The sequence below is a fragment of the Macrotis lagotis genome, chromosome 1, assembly GCF_037893015.1.
Source record: "Macrotis lagotis isolate mMagLag1 chromosome 1, bilby.v1.9.chrom.fasta, whole genome shotgun sequence".
NCBI lineage: Eukaryota > Metazoa > Chordata > Mammalia > Peramelemorphia > Peramelidae > Macrotis > Macrotis lagotis.
The window spans coordinates 691,756,891-691,779,509 of NC_133658.1; the positions used below are offsets into that span (position 1 = coordinate 691,756,891).

Sequence of the window (22,619 nt, forward strand, 5' to 3'; positions counted from 1 at the left end):
GAGGTCATCTAGTCTGAACTCTTCATTGAATAGATGAGGAAATCCATCACCTAGAAGACTACTGTTATTTAACAGCGGCCCTCTAGACCTCAAATTTCCTCAACTATTCAATTTCATGTGACAATGGGATTCAAACTCTAATCCTCTCCAAATCAAGCTTTCTTTTTTTACTGTATTTACCCCATCTACTCTGGAGCCCAGGATCTGATGATGAGAAGCTGTCAGTCATAAAGGTGTTTATGGAAAGACCTGGAAGAATAGAGAGGGTGGAAATTTGAGATTTTCCTCAAACATGGTTTGATTAGCATTTAGCACAGTGATACAAAATAAATGCTTATTCACTGATTGACTGTCTCTCCAGATATTTCCTACACTTCCTGTTACCTCTAGGGTTAAAAGTGTAAAATTTTGAGCATTTAAAGCTCATTACAATGTACCTTTACAGTCTTAATATACCTTACTTCCTTTCATTCTCTTGGTATTATAGTCCAGGAAGGCAAAATAGTAAAAGGAAAAAAAATAAAGGGGAAAAAAAGTACTGACTCGAATCAGAGGATCTGAATTCAAAGTCTCATTTCTATCACTTACTGTTATATAATACTTAAAACTCCTTTAGCTTTAATTTTCTCAGCTGTAAAATAGGGAGATTGTCCCACTCATCTCGAAGCCCTCAAATCTATACACCTGTAATCTAGACTGTCCATTTTATACTTCCTCATTTATGACACTCCTTCCCATCTCCTTGTCTTTTGTCCCCATGTTTGGAATCCATTCTCTCCTTCCACTTTTTAGAATCCCCAGTTTTCTTTAGCTCAAGTGAATCCTTATAAATGAAACTTTGACCAGTTCCTGAATCTGCTAGTCTCCTTCTTCCCTCCTCCCCGTTTCTATTTCACATTTAAATTGTATTATACAAATACCTATATATGTGTATTTATCTATTTCTATGTGCTCATATTTTCTCTCCTGGTTATATTGCAAAGTTCCTCAAGGACTGATAACTGTTTCATTTTTGTATCTGTAACAGCACATTCCTGGATCTAGAGAAAGCACTTAAATGCTTGCTAAATGCCTAAGGTAAAAAGAGCATATTTAGAATGACATTAGGTAGTGGTTTTGATCACACTAGGAAAGTTCTAGGTGAAGTCTGAGAAGTAGAGCTTTCTGAATGAGAATTAGGTTCACTATTGCATGAAGTTGTTAGTCCTTCATTTTCAAAAAGGACCAATAGAACCAACCCTGAGGGTAATAGCTTGACTTTCAGGTGAATTGAATTTAAGTGAGGCAGAACTGTGTAAAGTCATCAGCTTCATTCTTTCTTTCAGAGACATCCAGAAGTCCAAGGGGCAAGACCAAATCAAGGTAACTGTGGTATCCACGACAACAGTGGGTGTCTTTGCCCTTTCTACATTAAGGTTTTTACCAGTCTCAGTTGCCTGAGGCTAGCCTGTTCCTGACTAAGGTCTAAATAAAAATTGAGACAAAAAAATGAATGGAATTGCCTTCATGAAAATATCAATCTGAGAAGGGAAGTCTCTCAGGGTTTTTATGCCAAATAAAAAACAATTGCTATTTACATTTATTCTAAACCAGCAAAGACTAAACTGTGAGCCACCTAGACTTAGGCTGTGTACTGGGTGTTCAGTGAACTCTCCATCCAGATTTTCTGGTTTGCCAGTGACATTGTGCTGATTGTATCTAGTCCTGAAAAACTGCAGAGCTTCCTAAATTGAATTTATAATCACTCCAAAGAGTTTGTTTTAATTATCCACAGAGGAAAAACTAAGTGTATGAAGGATGTTTATTGTCCAGATATCCAGTTTGATCAACAACCCATAAAACTCAGCCACAGTCCTTGTATTTTAGACAAATTCTGCAAATAGACAAAGAACTTGGCCCCAAATTGAACTAGATTGGGCTAGATTGCCTTTGGGAAATCTGCAATACTTATAGTTACCCCCAAACTTCTACCTGAAATGTTGACCCACTTTTTTTTAAATATCAGTATTCTTCCAGCCATATTCTGTGATTGTGAGTTATGCAATACCATTGTCTCCAAAGAATTGAATTTGAAGGGAAGAAAAGGGGGAAAAGAAAAAAAAAACAGAAAATAGTTGCAACCCCAAAATATCTACTGAGGAATAAAATATTTACAAACAAAAGCAAGTGCAAAATAATTTGAAGAGGAAGAGTATTAACAAAAAAGGGAGTCAGGAAATGCTTCTCATAGGAAGTAGTACCTGAGGTAAACCTTGAAGCAAGCTACGGATTTTAAGATGTGGCAAAGAGAAAGGAGTTCATTTCAGGGATAGTCTGCACAAACCCATGGAAGTTGAAAAAGGAATATTGAGTATAGTATTGGGAATAGCAAATAGACTGTTTTGACTGGAATACATAGTGTATTGGAGGGTAGCAATGTGAAACCCACTCAGAAAGACTGTCTGGATACAAATTATGAAAAACTTTCAAGGGCAGTTAGAGGAGTTTGTATTTTATCTTGGAGGAACTAGGAAGATCCCAAAACATCTTCAGCATAATCAGATTTGTGCTTTAGGGAAGTTATTTTGGTAGTTTGGAGAGAGGAAGAATCGAGGCTGGGAGATCTGTTAGGTTTTTCTAATAGTTCAGGAGGACCTGAAATAGGGTAGTAGACATCTGAATATGTGAGAGATGATTTAGAGACTGAATTGAGGAGACTTGGCAACTGATTGGCTATGGGGGGGGGGGGGAAGGAAAAGTGAAGAGTTGAGGATGATTCCAAAGTCTCTGGTATTGGGTAATGACTTCCATGAGTTTGACCTTTATAAAGAATTAAATTAAACATGGTGTTAACCTCTAAAGTTTGGTCTAATAAGAGACATGAATTTAGTCTTAAAAGGATTAGGTTAGCATAAATGCTCATTAAATTTCTTTAAGTGGGTACAGAGGGTCCTGACTAGAAAAACAAAATGGAGTTTTGGCAAGGAATTCTTAATTTCACTATCAGAAGGCAGAATCTGAAAAAGCTGCTTCTGGCTTGACCATCCTGGGAGGGCCACTCAGAAAGGAGTGGGGGAGTTCAATATCAGACATTTCATTAAAGGAGTGGGGTATCAGTTTTGCTAAAAACCTCCACAAAGCATGTGAATCTTCCTTCTTCTGGATGTCATTGTCATCCAGCAACTTGATACAATGAAGATATTAATTTTGCTATTAGAGAGAAAAAAACAGATTAAAATTTACATTTTTAGGTGGCATCAACATTCGTTACTGAATTATAGTAACCTCAATGGAAATAGGAAGACTTGGAGGAGTATTTTGGGGGGAGGTATATGAGATTTATTTGGAATATATTGAATTTAAGATGTGGAACCAGAATAGACATCCAGAGATGTACAAGAGGCAGTTGATGATGTGGGATAGACGCTGAGGAGAGGAATTAGAACCACATACAGTGTTTTAGAATTCAACTACTTGGAGATATCTGTAACTGAGTGTTGGTATAAAGAGAAAGAAGAGAAAATAGACCAACCCAGAATTTGGGCAGATACTCTAAATAACAGTGTGAATATAGATGATCCAGCAAAGGAGACTGAGGAGTGACCAGATACTAATTGACTGAAGAACAAGGTAGTCACAAAATCCTTTGGGTGAGAGAATAGATTAAGACTGAGAAAAAGCCCTAAGAGTGGCATTTAAAAGATTATTAATAATTTTGAAAGGAATAGTCTTAGTTAAGGTTAGGGGCCAGGAGTTGAGAAGTGAGTGAAAGAGGAAAAATGTGAAAGCAAGGTATCTAAATGACTTTTTCTAGCAATTTGACTGTTGAAAGAAAAGATATAGGAAGGTCTCTTGAAGGGATGTTAGCATCGAGTGAAAGATTTTTTTAAGTTTGGAGGAGAGTTTTGCATGTTTGTAGGTGGCAAGAAAGGATCTAATAGGTCAGGGCTGTCTAACCTTACTTTTAAAAGTGTTATGGAAGGGCAGCTAGGTGGTGCAGTACATAGAGCAATCAGCCTCAGACACTTAATAATTATCTAGCTGTGTGATGTTGGGCAAGTCACAGTCTCACTGCCTAAAAAAATAAAAAAAAATAAAAAGTTTTATCGAAATAGACAGTATATTTTGATTTGCCATTTTATTGAGGACTCTACAGTAGCTTGGCTTTGGCTTCATTTACTAAAGCATTTAGTAAATCCATAGGCGGGCTTCATACAATCACACTGAGGCTTACAAGTTTGGACAGCACTGCAATAGGTTAAAGGAAAAATTAAAGATGAAGATGGGGAGAAGGGTAGCATAAAAGAAACAAAGTTTCCTGGAGAGAAGGGAAGGGGATGAATGAAGTTAAGCTCAACCATAAATTAAGCTCAACTTCTAATAAAGGCATCAGAGCAAAGGAATATGCCATGGGGATTTATATATTTAGAGAGAAGATTTGAAACTATGTCAGAGAGGCAGCTAGGTGGCACAGTGGATAGAGCACTGGTCCTGGAGGCAGGAGGATGGGAGTTCAAGTATGATTTCAAATTCTTATTAAGGTAGCACAGAGAACTGCTCAGGGGAGGAGGGCTTGCATGGATAAATGGGGATTCATTTATCAGTGAAGAAATCTCAAAGTACTCGGACTCAGGAGTGTAAGAAAAGTTCCTAAATTTTAATTCATAAGCTATTGCAAAATAAAAGTTACATATTAATTCACAGAACTTTTTAAGGACCACCAAGGTAAAAGAAAGTAGTTTTAGTGGAAATAATGAAGTAAAATAACTGGAGAAGGAGCTAGCCACCATGAATAGCAGAAGGAAGTTGGACGGCATGAAGAAGGGGAGCACAGCTTCAGGGTAGTGGCTGGGTTGTCTGAATAGCTCAGTTGTTTGGAGAGGGCAGACTGACTCTTCAGGACACTTTCGAGTGATGAGTTAGGGGACTGGTAGGTGGTACTGGGAAAGAACTAAGGCAGGGCTTAACTGGGGACTAGAGGTTGTTTCCCTGTACATGTCTGGAGGGGTTTAGGGTTTTGATTTAATCTTAGGAAGAAGTCAGCTTGACTGGGAGGGTATTTGTTTACACTAGGTAGTCTCAGGGAATTGATGCCTGGAGGGCCTGGTAAGATAATTTAGACTTTCATTTAGATAGGGTTGCATTCCAAACTAAAACAGAGTCAATATAAAGAATGGAGAAGGTTTAACATAAAAGATTAACTATTTTAACTGAATGTCTGCTTGAGTACATCCCTTGCTTATAGCATTTTGCTGGTAAGGATAGTATTATAACAATAAAGAAAAGAAAAGGATTATAACTTATGTCTGAATTACAATTGTAAGCAAGAAAATAAAAAGAAAGAAATTGTATGTATTAGTGTTACACTGCTTTCCTCATTGTTTAGAATCAAAACTCATTTTTCCTCTACTTCTGATGACTGCATAATTCTAGAAGTTAGATTATTTTTGTAGATATTTTTGTACATTTCCTTTCCATTTTTCTATTTACTTTTATGCAGAAATCCTTAGTTAGAGATTATGTGAATTTGTTTTTAATTAATATTTTGATGGTTGTAATTATAATTGGTTTATTTTAGCATTTAAAAATATTATTGTGAGGAATCCATAGAATTGACCAGATTGCCAAAGTGGTCCATTGTATATAAAAAAAAGCTTAAGAACGCTTACCCTACAGGAAATGAGGTTTGATAATGTTGAAGCCTTTTTTAAAAATAAGATCTAAATTATTTTCATGCTGGTTCTAAGTTCCCAGTACTTTCTTTATATTTTGTTTTTAGTCTAAATTTAAACAATCTAAAAAACAATCATTTCCATATAGACAGAACACACAAAAAATGTTCTATATGAAACCATGAATCTTCATTACAATCTGCTTACTTAAAAAAAGTCTATAATAAATTTTAATGTTATTTTCAAAACTACCCTACTTATGTGTTTCCTTTTAAGCTTTTTTCTGTTCTCTTGACCACTTGAAAAATATTACAATAGCTTTCTTATTTAAATGTCATCCATATTGCTATCCCTGTTCCCCTGACCACCTCCCTCCATTAACTTAAAGGAAGGTGGAAAAACCTTTGTAAACAAATGAGCCCACTTAATAGCCATATTCAAAACTGCTTGCTGTTTTTACACTTTGTGTCTGTCACCTTTCTGTTAAGGAATCACTAACATGTTTCACTATAGTTCCTCTGGAGATATGACTTTAATCAGAGCTTTTAAGTCTTTAACTTTATTTTTCTTTATTTTTGTTGTTCTTATATCTCTTGTTATGCTGGTTTAAATATTACCCTGAATTCTCTGCAATAATGTCTCGTCATTGCTTATGATCTATTAATTTTTTTATTATATTCATATACCATAATTCATTCATCCATACCCCAGTTGTCCAGAGAAGCACTGTAAGGTATTCTTTTAAATTCTAGTTCTTTTCTCCCCCCCCATCCTTAAGGATCAAGTAATTTGTAATTATTCCCTCCTTGATATTATTCTTCCTCTTAAACTCTATCCGGTTCTATGTTGTTTTCCTGTTGAATTTGAGATATTTTTAGTGTGTGTGTGTGTGTGTGTGTGTGTGTGTATGTGGTGTCTGTGTCTGTGTGTAACTCTATTTTGTTCATTTAAGAAAAGAGGAAGCTTTTATCTGATGCCTACTGTCCATTTCTCTGTGTTTATTCTCCTGTATTGCCTTCAAGATTCAGCCCCTTCCTTTCTCTTTCTCTTTCTCTCTCTCTCTCTCTCTCTCTCTCTCTCTCTCTCTCTCTCTCTCTTTTTGCAAGGCAGTGGAGTTAAGTAGCTGGCCCAAGGCCACACAGCTAGGTAATTATTAAGTGTTTGAGTCTCCTTTTGAACTTGGGTACTCCTGACTCCAGGGCTGGTGCTCTATCCAATGTACCACCCACCTAGTAGCCAACTAGCTGCCCCTCCTTTCTCTTTTTATACTAGTGTCTTTCTCCTTTCTTTTTTCCCCATCTTCTTCAAACCTTCATAATATAACCAGTCCATTCCTAGTACCTTTGTTTTTGTTATTTACCATCTTAAATACCTTTTGAAGACTTTAAGTTTATGAAGGGACACATTTCTTTTTTCTCCATAGGATGTTAACACTGCACCATCATATACTTCCTTCCAATTGCTCAAATCAGTTTATCTTTTTGAGTTTTCCTGGATTTTTGAGCTTGTATTTTAAAGTTCCTGATCACTTCTAATCTTTTTTTTTATTAGAAATTCTCTCAAGTTCTCTATTCAATTAAAAATTATTTTTTTCCCTGTAGCATTATACTCCTCTTTTCAAGGTAAGTTGTTCATGCTTATAAGCCTATATCTTTTACCTTTTTTTAGTATTGTATACCAAATTCTTATCTCATTTAAAATAGAAGCTGCCAGGTTTTAGTTGATACTGATTGTAACTCCTTGGAACTTGTACTATTCTGTCCTGGATTCTTGTAGTATTTTTGCTTTGATACTAGAGCTCTAGATTTTTGTCTGTGACATTCCTTTCAGGAGATGATTTATGGGTTCTTTCTATTTTGACTTTCCTCTCTAGTTGTAATAGATCTGGTAACTTTCATTTATAATTTCTTGAAATATTGTATCTTTGATTAAAAAATATAGATTCTAGTTTTTGTTCCTCTTTTCTGGTTTTCACAGATTCTATTTTCTAAGTAAGATTTGCAATTTTCTAATCTATGTATTCTCCTTCCAATTTTTTTCCACATTTATTTTCATAAAAGTCTTTTGTTTCATTTTTTCTAGGTCTTCATGTAATCTCCCTTTTTTTCCCCTTATGTTTTTGCTTGCAATTGTTATGGTACTATATTTGCAACAATGCTTTATTCTTGGGGATGTTTTTTTTTATTTAATTTTCTTTCCATCTTTATTTCCTGAATTGAGTTTTGTGCCAGGTCCTTCCTTGCTTGGTTATTACCCTAGGTCATATGGGTTCTGTGCTAAATTCTACTTTCCAGGATTGAACTTCTTGGATCCCTGAAGTTCAAAGTATTCAGAGACCCTTTTTGACCTCTTTTAAAAAACTGAGTGTTGGGGACATCATAGCTCCTGGACCTGAGCTTTCCTGGTTTGAGCACTTTAGAACCATGCATCCTGCTTCTGTTCCCTTGAGCTTCTCAGGTCTCTACTCTAAGACTCCAGGGGAGCACTCCAGTTTTGATAACACAGGTCTCAGAGCCTTGAAGGCTACACAGGTACTTAAGTATTTTCTTATCTTTCACAAAGTTTTTTTTGTTTTTCTTTTTTTTCACAAAGTTTTAAAAAATTATTTCCCTTCAATTGCTTGTTGCCCCACTAGATGTTCACAAACCTTTTCTTTTTTTTCTTTTTTTAAAAGATTTTATTTATTTTGAATTTTTACAATTTTTCTCCTAATCTTGCTTCCCTCCCCCCCCCCCACTTCCCACAGAAGGCAGTTTGTTAGTCTTTACCATTGTTTCCATGGTATACATTGATCCAAGTTGAATGTGATGAGAGAAATCATATCCTTAGGGAAGAAACATAAAGTATAAGAGATAGCAAAATTACATAAATAGATAATATTTTTTTAAATTAAATTAAATTTTTTTCTTTTCTTTTTTCCCCAATAAGATAATGGGGTTAAGTGACTTGCCCAAGGTCACACAGCTGAGCAATTAAGTGTCTGAGGCTGGATTTGAATTTATGCACTCCTGACTCCAGGGCTGGTGTTCTATCCACTGTATTCACTTAGCCACCCCTGTTTTTTTTTTTTTTAATTAAAGTTAATGGTCTTTGGTCTTTAGTCTTTGTTCAAACTCCACAATTCTTTCCCTGGATACAGATGCTATTCTCCATCACAGATACTCCAAAATTGTGCCTGATTGTTACACTGATGGAATGAGCAAGTCCATTAAGGTTGACCGTCATCCCATGTTGCTGTTAGGGTGTACAATGTTCTTCTGGTTCTGCTCATCTCACTCAGCATCAGTTCATGCAAATCCCTCCAGGCTTCCTGAATTCTCATCCCTCCTGGTTTCTAATCAAACAATAGTGTTCTATGACATATATATATATACCACAGTTTGTTAAGCCATTCTCCAATTGAAGGACATTCATTTAGTTTCTAGTTCTTTGCCACCACCAACAAGGGCTGCTATGAATATTTTTGTACAAGTGATATTTTTACCCTTTTTTATAATCTCTTCAGGGTATAGACCAGGTAGTGGTATTGCACATTTTTGTTGCCCTTTGGGTATAATTCCAAATTGCCCTCCAGAAAGGTTGGATGAGTTCACAACTCCACCAACCATGTATGTGTCCCAGATTTTCCATATCCCTTCCAACATTGATCATTGTCCTTTCTGGGCATATTGGCCAGTCTGAGAGGTGTGAGTTGGTACCTCAGAGATGCTTTAATTTGCATTTCTCTAATAAGTAGTGATTTAGAGCAATTTTTCATGACTATGGATCGTTTTGATTTCCTCATCTGTAAATTACCTTTGCATATCCTTTGACCATTTGTCAGTTGAGGAATGGCTTCACAAGGCTTTTCCATTCCACTGACATCACAGCAACAAGACATCTCATAGGGGTGGCTAGGTGGGGCAGTGGATAAAGCACTGGCCCTGGAGTCAGGAGTGCCTGGGTTCAAATCCAGTCTCAGACACTTAATAATTACCTAGCTGTGTGGCCTTGGGCAAGCCACTTAACCCCGTTTGCCTTACTAAAAAAATCTTTAAAAAAAAAGACATCTCATAGTCAAGAATATAAAAGATGTATGAGGCCACTGTTGCTGGTTTGAGTTTCCATATATATACATATATATATATGTATATATATATATGTATATATATGAATTCTTCCTGATTTTTTTTTTTAACCCTGCTTAATTTCCTTCAGGCTCTGAATTTTTGCTAATTTTTATGACCTACTTAGTCTGTGTTAACAAAAGCCTGCTGTTAAGTCAGATATCCAAAACTGAGAATGTATTTTTCCTTGGGAGCAATGTTAAGCATGGTTCAGTTCCCAGATCAGTCCACAAAAACCTATTTAACTCATAAAGTAACTAGCTTAAAGAAGAGAATAAATATTACCCCGAGTAATGGGTTTTGAGAATAAGAGGTTTTATCAAAGAGAAGAATTCAAATTCCAGCGCTGCTGTTAGCTATGTGACTTTGACCATGTGACTTAACATCTCTGGACCCCATGCCCTTATTTGTTTAAAAAAAAAGAGAGGCAGCTAGGTGGCACAATCGATAGAGCAACAGCCCTGGAGTCAGGAGGACTTGAGTTTAAACCTGGCCTCAGTAATTGCCTAACTGTATGACTTTGGGCACGTCATTTGTTTAACCCCATTGCCTTACAAAAAAAAAATAAAAAAAAACAAAAAGAAAAATCACAAGTTAAAAAAAAAGAAAAAGAAAAGAAAAAATAGGATTGAATCAGATGACCTTTAAAGGCTGTTCTGGCTTAAATTTGTGATCCTTTGATGCAGACAGTTTTGAAATAGTTGATTCTTCTTTGATTCCTACATTTTTGGGTCTTCCTCTTAATTCTGTTCTCCTACCTTATTCCCTAAACCCAGTTCCCAAAGAATTTATACTTCCTTGAACTACCCACTGTAGTAGCTCTACTTTGAGAAATAAAGGAGGTGATTAAAGAATCTCAATATGAGAAAGGAACTCAAAGTACCTGAACAAGACACCTCCTTGTAATATACTCAACTGTTCTGCTATTACTTGAAGACTACTAGTGAATGGGAACTCATTATGTCCCAAGGTCCCCATTTGATTTTTGAATAGCTATGATTTTTAGAAAGCTCCCCCTACTCTTACTAATCAAGGCTAAATTTAAAGTCTTTCTATAGCTTTTTGTTCTTTATCCTTGGCTCTGCCCTCCAGGACCTAGCAGAATGAATATAAATTCCCTTCTGCAGGAGAATCCTTTAACTACAATATATACATATACCAAGATTTCTCTTCTAACCAAACCCTGTTCCTCAGCTAGTCTTCAAAAGGCATGATCCTAGTCACTTGAGTTTGGAAGCTTTCCTGATTATTAATCTTTCCTAAAATTGAACCTCAGGACTGAGCATAATATTGCATATGTTGTTTGACTTGGGCTTGTTTGTATTCTTGAATGTGGTAACTCTCATATTGTTGACCAAGATAACACTAAAAAATTGTCATTTATATAGCACTTTATGTTTGGAAAATACTGTGTACAGAGTACTCCTTTACAGTCAGCCTCCCAGTTATGTTTTGCTGTTGTTGTTCAGTCTTGTCCAACTTTTTGTGGACCCTTTTAATTTTCTTTTTTTTGGCATGGGTACTGAAATGATTTGCTGTTTCCTTCTCCAGTTCATTCTTCAGATGATAAAACAGACAAACAGGATTAATTAAATTGCCTAGAATCACACAGCTAATAAATTTCTGAGGCCAGATTTGAAGTCAGAAAATCTTCCTGGTTCTGGACCCTGCCCTCTTTCCAGTTGACTACTTAGTTACTTAGTCCCAGTTGATATCAAACCTGATTGGTTAAAAGGCCTGACTATTTAACTGATTTTTTTTTTTTTTTTTTTTTTTTAGATTTTTGCAAGGCAAATGGTGTTAAGTGGCTCGCCCAAGGCCACACAGCTAGGTAATTATTAAGTGTCTGAGACTGGATTTGAACCCAGCTATTCCTGACTCCAGGGCCAGGGCTTTATCCACTGTGCCACCTAGCCGCCCCCTATTTAACTGATTCTAAAGCCAGTTTCCATTCTATTTTATAGCTTGCATCTTTCTTGTCAGAAAAATGGCATTAAAGGATTTTATCAAATGTCTTACACCTCCAAAATTAAGGTTTAACTATAGCTCTAATAATATCCTAATCTCCTGATCTTGGATCCTCAAAGATTTGTCAGTGCACAAACTGTGTTGGAAGCTTTGAGTAAGGTCCTGGAAAAAGACTGAATTTCTCTTAGGAGCACCAGTATAGCTAATGACAGAGAGGCACATCACTGGTAGTCTGGTCAACTGATGATGCAATTCTTTTGGCAATGGCAACCAAGGAAACAAAGAAAAAAATTGTTAAATGCCTCTTAGTACTGTACTTTTATAGTGACTGTGACAGAGTGGTGGGAAGGGAGCAGAGGGTTCAAATGATCACACAGTTTTTAAAAAGACTGGCAATGAACTTTATAATTTAAATGTGAGAGCCTTATTCTCTGACTAATGGATGGATGTACAATGGAAGTGTTGTATCATATCATCTGGACATTTTTTTTTTGCAAGGCAAACGGGATTAAGTGGCTCGCCCAAGGCCACACAGCTAGGTAATTATTAAGTGTCTGAGACCAGATTTGAACCCAGGTACTCCTGACTCCAGGGCCGGCGCTTTATCCACTGCGCCACCTAGCTGTCCCTTCATCTGGACATTCTTGCTATAAAAGTAACCAAAAGAATGAATGATGTTGTGGCCAAATGGACGGGTGACTTATAGGTGTTCTTTGGAGAGGCAAAGAGAAGAGTTGGCAGTGTAAGTTTTATTATATGTCCCAAAGCTACAAGAACCACCATGACAAAATGGTTGTAAAAATTCTAAGAAAAACTTGAATCCTTATAAGAATTACAGATCAAATTAATATGCACTCTCATATTTGGTGATTTCATTCAAAGATGGAAAAAAGTAAAGATGGAGAGAAATATATATAAAGAAATGAATTAAGACAAAAGTCTTGTAGATTATAAAGAACCCTTCCAGGGGTGGCTAGGTGGCGTAGTGGATAAAGCGCCGGCCCTGGAGTCAGGAGTACCTGGGTTCAAATCTGGTCTCAGACACTTAATAATTACCTAGCAGTGTGGCCTTGGGCGAGCCACTTAACCCCGTTTGCCTTGCAAAAACCTTAAAAAAAAAAAGAACCCTTCCATGGTCATATTATGAAAAAAAGAAAATGGAAACCATGCTTTCTTTAAAAAAAGAATTAAAGACATCAAATATTATCACAAAGAATGGCATTGAGCACATTTTAACTGACAATAAAGTGCCATGAATATGGTCATTCCTGAGTTAACATCTGTGCACAGCAGGACCTTCAACTCATTGGAGCTAAGAACAGATTATATAACAAAACAAGAACAATAGTAATGAAGAAGATGTGGTATACAAGTAAGATTTAGTCCTGGATTTAAGCAAGCTATTGAAAATTTTAAAATGGGAAATGGACAACAGTTATGACCAGAAATTGATACTGATGGGTGGTTTAATTCAGAAGTTGAAAAATTAATGTAAATTAATTGCTACAGCATCAAAACCAAGATTATTTATCAAATTAAGAGAGATCATTTCAAAAGAAACATTGGGTTAGGACATAAACATTTATAAAATCTTACAAGAAAGGATAATGGATGATTATAAACAATATTGTCTCATAAAGCAGGTCTTTCCAAGGGCATTCAAGGATGAAAATGGAAAGAGCAAAAGAAAAATGGAAAATACAAGAACTATTACAACAAAATGTTTTCCCCATCAAAAATAGTGGAATATCCACCCTTGTAACATAACAATACAATCCCTCACAGAGGAAGTAAAAGTGGTACTAAAGATAACAAAGATGGGAAAAGCATCTGGATTGAACTAAATATATATAGAGAGTAGAGATTCCTGCTGGAGAGCATTGTGTAATTGATTCACTAGGCATCTACAGGAAGATAACAAAAGCATGGGAAAAATCTTAGCTACACTGATGCCACACACAAAAATGGTGACCAAGAAAATATCAACTACTGGCTTAAATGCTGACTCTCCCATCTATCCAAAATCTTTATGAGAGTTGTATATACATAAACTGAATACATCTTTCAGGAAGAAACAAGCAGACTTTCAAAAGCAAAATTTTACAGTGAGCCACATCTTTGCTGTCTCACAATTGTCTGAAAGATGTAATGCTTGTCTCATTATGCTTATTGTTTGTTGATTATGCAGGGGAAAATGTTGACTCAGTAGAATAAATTATTGCTTTAAAGGCTCTTTTACAATGATGTAGCTCCCATCCATATGCCAAGATCATTCTGAATTCCTTGGAAGATATAACTACAGAAAAAACAACTGTTTACTAACCCTCTGATAATAAATATGAATTGAGTATTAAGACAGGAAGATTGGATGCTCAAAGAAAGTAGTCACCATCATGATGAAGGAAGTTCTACAGGTCACGTCCAGGTCATGGATTTTCCATGGATGTTAAGATCCTCCAGATGCTCCTTTTTTGGGGGGAATGACATTGTGCTGATTGTATTTAAACCCTAAGACACTGCAGAACCTCCTGATTCTGATCTATAGTTGCTTAAAAGAGTTTGGTCTGGAGATCTATATAGAAAAAAACAAATGGATGAAGAATATTGCTTAGATTTCAATATTTATTTGAATGGACTACTAGTAGATAGGTAGTGATATATATATGTATATACATATATATAATACATGTGTATATATAATGTATATAAATTTATATGTAAAGAGATACATATATCTATCTGGGTTTGATATTGCAAATGAGTGATGAGCTGAACTCAGTTGAAAAGGAAAAGGAGAATGAGCTAGATGGCTTTCAGAAAAATGCAAAGCTCTTTTTTAACTGATGCTAAACATCCTTTGACAGTAGATGTCCATATTTTCAGTGCAAACATTTTAATACTGTTATATTGTTTAGCAATAAGACGTATAATACCAATGCCTCCAAAAACCTAAAAATGAGTATTACACAGAAGGAAAAGTGGAAAGACATGAGTAATCTGCAACTTATGATCATTGAGAAACTCTGAAAAAGAACAAGGAATATATGTCAGAAAGAGAAGGGTTAGTCTATCCAGATAAATAACTGGAGACCCCATTGATCCTATCATAACAAAAAACAACAGAGGCCTCAAGTATAAGTTTTTGATAAGATCTGATTGAAAGTCTCACAAGATAGATAGGTATGAACAGAGTATGACTGGAGTCATTAGAGAGAATGTTTGAATTATATATAGACATATAGATCATATATATATATATATATATATATATATATATATTTTTATAGATCCAACTGAGTATGTCCTAAAATCTGAAGAAATAATATCTATAATGTTTTGATTTACTGTTCTAGTTACAAAGTCAAAGAAATGAGGTTAGTCTGGAGTGGCCTGTTTAGAAAAGCTTTGCTTCCCTTTAATAGTACATTCTAGAATTTTCCTAGGAATCAAAATCAAACTCACTATTAGTTTGTATATATCATTTCCTTTTTTTGAAAATTAAGACACTTGCCCTTCTTCAAACCTATGGCACCTCTGGCTTTCCATTTTCCTTTACAGGTCCCTAATAATGACTCAACAGTGATATCTTTAAATTCTTTCAATTCTCTCGAATGTAATCAATGGTTCTTAACCTTTTTTATGTGTGCCAGGAAGCTTCTTTTTTTTTTTAAATTTATTTTTCTCATTTTGGACAAATGTTTTTCTTTACATTAATAAAATATGCTTGTTTACAAGTAAACAAAATACCCCTCCCCCCATGAATATAGATAGACTTGCTTGGGCAAAAAAGTAAAGGGGGGAGAAAAAAAATTAAAATAAAAAAAATAATAGTAATAATTGTAGGTATGGCTAGGTGGTGCAATGGACGAGGTGTCAGCCCTGGAGCCACGAGCACCCGAGTCCATATCCAGCCTCATAAACCCAATAATCACCCAGCCATGTGACATTGCAAGCCACCCGATCCCCACTGCCCTGCAAAAACCGAAAAGAAGAAAAAAAAAAGACCCAAAATACAATAAAATAGTAATAATAGTAGGGGTGGCTGGGTGGCAGACAGAGCATTGGCCCTTGACCCAGGAGCACCTGAGTCCGAATCCGGCCCCGGACACCCAATGATCACCCTGCTATGTGGCCCCAGGCAGGCCACCCAGCCCCACTTGCCCTGCACTCTCCCCCCAAATAATAATAACAAAAAATGTGTTTCAGTCTTTGTTCCTACACCATCAACTCTGTCGTGAGTGGATCACATTCTTTATGATAAGTCCATCACAAAAGTTACTTCCATATTTTTCCAACGTTGCCATTGCTGATCGTAACTCCCTCCTTTCTTATTTCTCCACTACCATGTATTATATTTTCTCTCTCCTTTCACTCTGACTCTGCTGTAGGGTTGCTGAGTGGCACAGCAGACAGATCCCTGGTCCTGGGGCCAAGAAGCCCTGAGCCCCCATACCACCCCTTAGGCCCAGAATCCACCTGGCCCTATGGTCCTGGGCAGGCCATCCAATCCCAGCCCCTTGCAAGAAGTAAAAAAAAGAAAATGTGTTATATCTGACCACTGTCCCCCCATGGTCCATCCTCTCCTCCTTTATTCACATCCCCATCCCTTCCCCCTGCTCCCCCCTCCTTCTTACTCCAGTTGTCTATACCCCATTGAGTATACCTGTTGTTTCCTCTCCTAGCCATCTCTGATGAGAGCAAAGGTTCCCTCATTCCCCCTTGCCTCCCCCCTTCCATATCATTGCAATAGCTCATTGTAATAAAAAAAATCTTATTATGTGAAATAGCTTGGACTATTCCCCCCTCTCCTTTTTCTTTCTCCCATTCCATTTCCCTTTTTTTCTTATTGACTCCATTTTTACACCATATTTTATCTTCGAATTCAGCTTTCTCCTGTGCTTCAACTATAAAAACTCCCTCTACCTGCTCTATTAACTGAGATGATTCATATGAATATTATCAATATCATTTTTCTATACATGCAGCTCATCCTCATTAAGTCCCTCATATTTCCCCCCTCTCCTCCAATCTCCATGCTTCACCTGAGTCCTGTATCTGAAGATCAAACCTTCTGTTCAGCTCTGGCCATTCCAAAAGGAACCTTTGAAATTCCCCTGGTTCATTAAAAGTCCATCTTTTTCCCTGGAAGAGGACATTCAGACTTGCTGGGTAGTTCATTCTGGGTTGCATTCTAAGCTCTTTTGCCTTCTGGTATATTGTATTCCAAGCCCTACGAGCTTCCAATGTAGCTGTTGTTAAGTCCTGTGTGATCCTGACTGCAGCTCCACGATATTTGAACTGTGTCCTTCTGGCTGCTTGTAATATTTTCTCTTTGACTTGGGAGTTCTGGAACTCCTGGGGGTTGGTTTTTTGGGATCTCTTTCTCTGGGGAATCGTTGAATTCTCTCCATTTCTATTTTGCCCTCTGCTTCTAGAATATCAGGGCAATTTTCCTGTAGTAATTCTTTGAAAATGATGTCAAGGCTCTTTTCCTGATCATGACTTTCAGGTATTCCAATAATTTTCAAATTATCTTTCCTAAGTCTGTTTTCCATATCAGTTGTTTTTTCAATGAGATGGTTCATATTTTCTTCTAATTTTTTCATTTTTTTGGTTTTGAAGTATTGATTCCTGATTTCTGGTAAATTCATCAATCTCCCTGAATTCTATTCTTTGTCTGAAGGATTTATTCTCCTCAGAGAGTTTTCTTATCCCTTTTTCCATCTGGCCAATTTTGCTTTTTAAAGCATTCTTCTCCTCAATAACTTTTTGAAATGTTTTATCCATTTGACCTAAGCTGTTTTTTAGCATGCTATTTTCTTCAGCATTTTTTTGGATTTCCTTGACTAAGCTGCTGACTTCATTTTCATGTTTTTCCTGCATCTCTCTCCTTTCTTTTTCCAGTTTTTCTTCTAACTCCCTCATTTGATTTTCAGTCTTTTTTGAGCTCTATCATAGCCTGAGCCCAATTTCTGTTTTTCTTGGAGTCTTTAGATGCAGGAGCTTGTGCTTCCTCATCTTCAGACTGAGTATTTTGATCCTTCTTGGGCTCATTTGCAAAATATTTCTCAATGGTCTTCCTCTTTTTTTCTTTGTTCATTTTCCCAGCCTAAGCCTGTTTTTTGGGGGTGCTTCCTGAGCTTTTGGGACACTCCCACAAGGGTCTCAGTGTGTGAGGTTCTGTCCTCCCTCCTGGTCTGTGAATGACCGTAAGCACCCCCCTCTGCCACGGGGCTGAGGTGGGGGGGGGCCCTGTTGTTCTATGGCGGGGCCTAGACTGGGATCAGGATCTGAATGTGGTCAGAGCCCCAGAGTCCTGCTCCAGGGGCAGAGGACAGAGCTCTGCAGTCTCTCTTCACTCCCCTCCCTCAGCTCATTGGGCTCATGCCCTGGGGGCCCCTGCTTACCTGCTCTGCCTGCTTCTGTTTCCTGGATCAGGGCTGGGGAAAGACCAAGCTGCTGGCTGTGTGCCCTGAGGGCTGGGCTCCATGTGCTTGCTCTGGCAGAGGTCCCCCGCTGTTCCCCCACTTTGTGCTGGTGCTCCCTGGGGTGCAGCTCAGGAGACTCCCCTGCTGCTGTGAGCCTCGGCTCCCAGCACCCTGGGGCTGCCTCCGGGAGGCTGAAGTTCTTTCACTCTGGCAGGCAGCCCCTCTGGCCCCGGGGAGCAGAGCCTTTCTGCTCTTTTCCAGGTTACCTTGAGTAGGAGAACTGCCTCACTGGGTCCCTTTGTGGGTTCTGTCTCTCGAAAGTTTAGTTAGAGTCCTTAGTTTATGAGTTTTTATCAGAGAGCTCCTAAGACTGGATCCCTTCATGTTGCTATCTTGGCTCCGCCAGGAAGCTTCTTAACAGTGTGATGAAACCAATGGATCCTTTCTTAGACTAATGTAAAATGCATAGTATTACAGAAGAAGCCAGCTATATTGAATTATAACTTTATTGTGTATTGCATGAATATGTATATATATATAAAATATATATACATACTTATCTATCTATATATATGCATATACATATACAGTACACACACATTCAGATTAAGATCACCTAGGTAACTAAGGACTTGACTGCATTAAGGGAAATTACTTGTTATCTTCTATCTTTTTTTTCACTTTAAATTTCAATTTTTATTACTCATTTTTGCTCTGTCATTTCTAGTGTAAAAGAGAAGTCAGATAATAACTTGGAAGTTCCAGTTTCTTTCTAACATTATTAATAATTGTTCCAACCAACCTGAACAGTACTCTTCAACCCTTTTTGGATCTTCCTTTTTCCCCCCAATATAACTGAAACCCCTTTTTTTGTTGCCCTTTACTTTCCTTGCCAGCATTAACTTATGATCTTTTACCATTTTTGTCACTTCCCTTAGAACAGTGCCTCTGTTACCTACCCATGCTTTTAATCTCCTTTAAGTGTCTTTTTTTTTTTTAATTTTAAGTTTTTGCAAGGCAATGGAGTTAAGTGATTTTCCCAAGACCACACAGCTAGGTAATTATTAAGTGTCTAAGGTTGGATTTGAACTTAGATCCTCCTGACTCCAGGGCTGGTGCTCTATCCAATGCATGACCCAGCTGCTCCCCTTTAGGTGGCTTTTTAAAAAAATCTAAGTTGGTTGATAAATTCTCTGTGTACCCACATGGGACTCTTATGCCAATTTCCTGTTTTTCTTCCTGATAGAAATCCTGTCTTCAGAATTACTCTTTTCAAAATTTCTCATCTCTCTCTTGAGTTGACTTCCCTTGTGTAATTTTAACCCATGAGATTTTTCCTTTCCTTTTCTGAATCTGTTTAAGTCCTCTTCTAAAACGCTTGAGTATGTGTTAAACTATTCTCAGTTATCTCCTTTGTCTCTGTTACAAATTTAGGTGGAGTGGTCAATTGCCCCAAATGTTTCCAAAAGACTCCAGGAGACAGTTTCTTCTTGTACATCAGAATCAAATCTCAGAAAAGAGGTCACATCCATTGCTTCCTTCATTCACCTTTTTAAAGAATAAAATTAAGGTCAATTAAGAAATGAGTAGCTTCTCTAATGTTTATATTAACAGGCTTGTCATCTCCCCTCCCCCCAACTCCCTATCTAATAATATTGCTAACATTTATAATTAAATGCCTTTGTTTATAGAGGCATGCTGCACTTTAAGCCTGAAGGGTATGTCTACATATGCAGGATGTCCCAAAATTCTTAATTCAGTTAAAGCTCAAAACTGCACTAAGACTTCTAAGACTTTTGGGTTACCTTATTCTTATCTCATCTGAATCTCCCAACAATGCTGTGAGGAAGGGACTATAGGTATTATTTCAATTGTAAAATGAAGAAACAAACTCAAAGAACCTCCTTTCTCTCAAGGAAAGCTATGGTATACTTTGAAGATAATATTTATTTTCTTTCCATTGATTGTTACCTAAATGTTCTCTATTATGGACTTCATGGTTCCTAGAGGGGTATGTCTCCTCATTGGATAATGCTGCCTTGTGCCTTTCTCCTTTTTTTTGTAATCTTTTTATTTTTTAAGCACTCTGTTTCAGAGCCCTATTTCAGCTGAAAGTTCTGCTGTACTATTTCAATAATACTTGTGATGTTAAATTTTCCTCCTTATGTTAATTGCTCTATTTTATCTTGCTTATTACCAGACTTTGTGCATTTGGAAGTTAGAAAGTTTATTGTTGTTAATTTGCCAGGGTTTTTGTGCCCCATGAACATCTGAGTATCTCTACTCCTATCCTTCCCATAGTGTAGCTTCTTTCTGTAGTGTCTAGCTTGATTGTTAGCATGTCTATAACTTGTTTATACATAATTGTTTGTATGCCATCTTTCCTAAAAGGTTGTGAACTCCTTGGGAGCTGGAACTGTTTTTTACCTTTCTTTGTTATCCTTATTGCTTAGCACATTACACATAGTAGTAGGTACTTAGTAACTAATGCTATTTGATTGATATAGTTTCTCCATTTTGCACTCTTTATGGTATAATCTGTGTGAAATATTCTGAAAACTTTAAAGCAATATGTTAATGCCATTTGTAATAATATTTAAAGACCTTTTGATTAGACTTTCAAGACTCTAGGCAGGTCAGTTCTTTTAGCACTTACAAAGTGCCCAACATCCCAGGCGAGAAACCAATCACTTCAGTAATTTAAGTCATGATCCAGCTCAATTCCATAAGAAAAGTGAATGCTCCCAAATTCCTTCACACTTCCCCCATGAACAACTCTCATTATCTCACTGATGTCAACTTGGAGGAAAGCTCTTTGGAGAGTTTATTTACAATAACTGTGAAATACTTAAAGTTCCAGAATTTTCTTCCTGGAGGTATTTTCATTTTTAAAGGAAAATACTCGTTAGTCTTTTAAAATCTTGAATTGATTAAACATCAGGCCAAATAGAGGGAACATCTTCAAGTAATGTGAGACATTTGGAATTAAGGATTTTTGCTCTAAATGTTGGTCAAATCAATAAGTCCCCTTCATTGATTTGGCTTTTCATACAAACATTCATTCTGTTCTTACTTGGGATATATCGTAGTCTCTCCAAAGTTTTAAGATTTGTTTTTGGAGTGGGTTTTTTTTTTCCAGTTTTTCTGCAGTAACTGCAAACTATGGGGGAGGGGGAGTTTCTAGCATTTGGGATTAGCTTTTTCAAATATGAATACTTTTAAATCAGTGAGTTTTGTTTTATTGCTTTTTATGTTTTTGAAGTACTTTTTGATTTTGTCAGAAAATAGCATTACAGGGGACAGAGGGAATAGATGGTTAGAAAATTGAAATGCAGTTCAATTAAGAACTTCTCTTCAATCTACATATCAGTCTAGCTTCTATTAGCTCTAAGAAAAATATTACTTTAGCCCAGAAGAATACCTATTACTCTCCATATCTGTAGGAATAACCCACTTATCATTGATAAAAGGCAAGAGAAGAAGGAGAGAAGGAGAAATAGTTGCAAGTAGAAACAAGGAAGGTCATCTTTTTAGCTTGTGAGCATTTGCCATGAACAAATTTTCACTACAAGACCTGGAATCTAGAAATTCTCTTTACCTTAGTTTTAGGCATAAGCCACACATTCATTCATTCTTTCATCTGTGTTTTTTTCTTCTCTTTTTAAATAGAATGGCTTACCTTCATAGCTGCTGGGCCCTTAGTAGAAAAGGGAATGGGAAGAATAAAATCTTCTGTTCAGATCATATCTCACATATCCTTTTACGTCTGTTCCAAAAATAAACAAAACACTTAGGTTAACATAAGATTTAAACATACAATTTTGTGTTAGTTCAAAGAAGTTAAAGAGATTTGACTCAATTAAATACTTTGAGAAATATATATGGATACATATTTCCAAAGTTCTTATTAAAGTCGAGGGTTTATTGGTCACAGATATGGATGTACTTTTTTTGGTATAACCTATCAATTGCATTCTTATCATCTATGCCTCATTTTCAGATCTCCCATCAGTCTATCACAGAAGAGGACATATTCCTCTTGATCTTAGTACATTTCATGAATACCAGTGTGGCCCTAGGGGCATCCATCTATTATCCCTTGATTTCACTCCACAAAGACCTACTCTGATGTGTTGGGGTAGTGACTCCTGTTCTTATGGGTTTTGTCAGGGGAATATAAACTGTGTCAGATTCTGCTATACCAGGAAAGCTCTGTAACTTGACCCATTAAAAGTTGTATTGGTTTTCCACAACCAACATAATCAAGCACAAGGTACACTTGATTAAGCCTAGTTACTTGGTGACTAGGCAGTGGATTTTTGACCATGGAACAACAAACTGATGTTGCCTCCCAATGTAATTGAGAATCAAATATGCTATCATGATGTTGTAAATAGACAAACTTAGTGTTTTAAAGTTGTCCATCTTGGTTTTATCACAAGATTTATCATAATTTCTCACAAGAT

The 22,619-nt window shown here is 36.7% G+C and overlaps 1 protein-coding gene across 2 annotated transcripts in view; it reads left to right on the top strand.

The window, feature by feature from the left end:
- METTL8 (methyltransferase 8, tRNA N3-cytidine) overlaps positions 1–22,619 on the top strand; it is a 120,121-nt gene that overhangs the window by 2,413 nt on the left and 95,089 nt on the right. The gene's annotated exons all lie outside the window — the stretch shown is intronic.